We start from the raw sequence: 3775 nt of genomic DNA on the forward strand, positions 1-3775 counted from the left end.
AATGTGATGTTCAGCTCACATGAAACACTAGTCCATCCAGTCTGGATTTTCGGCAGAGCAAATATACACGTCTGCACCATTTGTGTAGACGTAATATGGGACAGTACCAGGTCTTAGGGACCTTTTGTCCATAATCCTCATACCTCACATACAGATTACCTTGTGGTTCCTTCCATGAATGAGAAATACATTTTTCCCCCTGAATCCATCCACCACAGTGGGCAGGAACATTACCCAGGCTCCCATTAATCTTTAATGCCAATTTGCACCATATGGGATAGTATGGTGTCTATATACCACCTAACCTAATGGTGCATGTGTTACCCATCCAATTCTGCACCTGGCACATAGGATATATGAGCCTATTTTAGCTTCTAGGTGTGGGTGTGCTGTTTTCAAACACAATGTGTTGACCAAGTACCTGGATGTACTCAAAATTCCCATAGCCTTGCTTTAGTGCTAACACATAGGGCCAGCCTCACTTACATGCATGCACAGATCCAGTACCTGGTGACAGACAAAAGGTTTCATTTGAAATCCAGATAACATCTCCCTTTTGATTTCTCCTCTATGTACTGTTTTTGCTTACATCCCCTTGCAGTATTGAAGCTTCAGTCTTCATATACAATCCATAAACACAGACCCAGTAAAAAAGAAACAAATTATGTCAGAATAACTGAAAGCTTGATGGGAGCACAAATGAGGCAAAAGTCACTAGATTTGCATGTATTTTCCCTAGTTCTCAGATTTACAGGAGATCCAGCAAAACGTAATTTGATAATAAACCCAGCTAGTTGCTGTATCCAAGGAGAGTGAAAATCCTCTCAAATTAGATGAAACTCAATGCTGCCAGCATTCTGCTGAATCCCCTCCAGTGTATTTCCAAATCACATTCCTCTGCTCTACTGAGCGCTGCCCAAAGAATCAACAGTAAATCAAGTAACCTGCAATATACTTCTTTTTTATAATGCATCTATAAATTTCATTGAAACTATGGATTTCTTCTTATGAAATTTAATTAGAATCACTTGGGGAAACATTTCCATATTGAAAGGAACTCCTGCCTTTCACTGCACTTTTACTTTGCTCTTACTGAATTGCAAATGCTTTCATTTAAAGGAACATAGTCAAGGTATAAAGCCTGTCTGCACAAAAGCTATAGGATCCATTTCCAGTTGGCAGAAAAAGACACGCAGCTGCTGAGCTGAGCAATCTCATCTCCGCCAACCACTTGAAGATGGGCATGGCGAATACGGGCTTACGAGTGGCGCTGGCTTTCCTGCCTCCTGGTTTGCTATGTCACTGGCAGGATGAGGCAAGAGCACTCTCATCATTTCCAGCAAGTCTGACTCATGGACGGAGCTGCAGCTGACCTCCCTCACACACCTACGCCCGGGGCCCAGGAGCACCCAGCACTGATCTTTGTGTTCCCATCCCAGGATTTCTGTGCATGGTGCTTTCTGGAAACTCGATGGGCTGAGTGAAATGATGGGTGCCTAGCTTAAACTGGGAAGAACCTTCATAGCACGAAAACTGTTTGTAAACGGCGTTAAAAAAATAAATAAATAAAAGGCTGTTCCACATGATTTCTGGATTCCCCAGGCATTCTGAGGAGATCTACTCCCAAGATGCTTTGTAACACACATGATTTCAGGTGGAAATTAGTCAAATTTTTCTCTCAATAAAACAAAGAGGCTAGCCCAGCAGCTTTCAGCTTGTAGTTCTGCAAAAGGTAGTTAGGAAATGTAGGTGTATTGCCAGCAGACTGCAGTTAAGTATGCACGAATGCAACAGAAAATATTAAGAGGACAAAAAAATAGAAACAGCTAAAAACATCAGCTCTGGAGAATGAAAGGGGAATAAAAAGGAGGAAGTGAGACAAAAATCTTATACTTAAACACCACTGAAAGCAATAAATTCAGACAAAACCCCATCAGAAGTTAGGCCTGAATATCAACGTAGTGTTTTTTCCAAGGGAAAAAAAGGCCCTAGTAGCTACTTAAACAAAATGTAGGCATAGATGGGGATTAAAATAACAGAAACAAGCACATCAGAAGTTTGTAAATACAAGGAGAACAGAATAAGGAAGAGACAGTGTTTAGAAAACATTTGAATATGGTTTGAATGATAAAGTCCACCTCTGGATGTGTCTGCTTTTATGGTGGTTGGTCTTCTGATCTTGTACCCTCCTCATTGACTTGTACCCTCCCTCACAGCTGAGCGAGGGCAGGGGTAACATTTTGTGGGTTTTCCAAAGCACCAGCTAAGGCCTGGGGCACCCATGGTAAAGCATGAACTAACCTTGTCACTGGTCCTCGTTTACACAGGGAAAGAAACAGTGTGCAAGAGCCTTGTGTCTGGCATCTCCTTCACAAGAGAAGTCAGTGCACAGGACTGCGGTTTCAAATGATAACATTTGAATATCACAATGCACAGGTATAAATGAACTATGCCCTATGCCAAGGGATGTCTGGGGAACACACTTGCCTAAGCTGTTTTTTCCAGCTCTAAGAGGTTCAGGTGTTGGTTCGGGTAATGTGACTGAGGCAGAGCCCACAGGAGCCTGTGACTAGGCTACCAAAACAAGGGAGAGCTGGGGTGAGCAGGAGAAACCTGTTTGAATCACCTGCATCACATTTTGCTACCCCAGGCTCTGAGAATGAAGACATCAGCAGCAAACCCATGAGGAAGGGAAAGGTAAAGGAATAGAGGAACCTCCTTCAGTGGGTTTTCTAAGAACAGGTTAGTGATCAGCCTGCTAAGAGATTTTTGGGTGAGTTTGTGGCATAGCAGCAGCATCATGAGCAAGAAGAGAGTTAGTTGCCTCTGGCTTTTTCTCCTCCTTTTATTGCTTATTGACACTCCTCCACCCCAAATTAAGCTCCCAACATCATGCTCTTTAGTACTCCACAGCTGTCCCACACTCCCAGTATTGTTACCTATTTCTTTCCACATTATCTAGTAATCTGTTATAACTGCCTACATGGATGGGCTTATCCCAAGAAATAGGTGAGCTGACTCCACGAACATCTGAGAAATAGTTCACATAGCATCAGTGATAAATGCTGCACAGTTTGGCAATGCCCAGCCCAGAGAATGTTTTGAGATCCCTTCCAGGGTTGCATAGCCAGATTTCCTTGAAATAATGGCATGCGTCCACATACCTGAAAATACGTCCAGCTACCTATATATCCTTTTTATTTTTCCAAGAAAGGCTTGAATATTTTTATTCTATGCATTGTTTGCATTTACAATATTTTATTACTACTTTTTAAAAATCTGGTTAAAAAAAGAGAAATATGGTTCCTATGAAGCAGATACAGGATTGCCAGTAAAAAAATCAGTTTGTCGCAGTTTTGGAAATTTGGAGTTATTTGCTAAGTAAAAGGATTTTATTGTTATATGATATGTTAAACTTTCCCCTAAGAAATCCTTTAATCAAGGAAATACTTTGTTTCAGGATGGAATTGGCTTGTGGGCTAAATCATCATACATGTTAACTAGAGTTTAAAGTGTCAAAGGTCTGAAAAACATAGGGCATCATTTACAACTAATAAAGCTGGCTTACAGCTTGCTCTAGGTCATAAATTATCCTTCTACCCACCTACCATCTGCACATCTATTGCTTTCACGCCAGTTAAATATTATTTGAAAGTACTGTACTGTAGCATAAATAAAATTTGCAATGGGCAAAATGAGAATTTAAATTGGCTTTTCAGTTCCAGATCTTAACAGGAGTTTAAAAACATCTTAGCAAATGGCTTTATAAACTCTT

Source organism: Apteryx mantelli, chromosome 1, assembly GCF_036417845.1.
Source record: "Apteryx mantelli isolate bAptMan1 chromosome 1, bAptMan1.hap1, whole genome shotgun sequence".
Lineage (NCBI taxonomy): Eukaryota > Metazoa > Chordata > Aves > Apterygiformes > Apterygidae > Apteryx > Apteryx mantelli.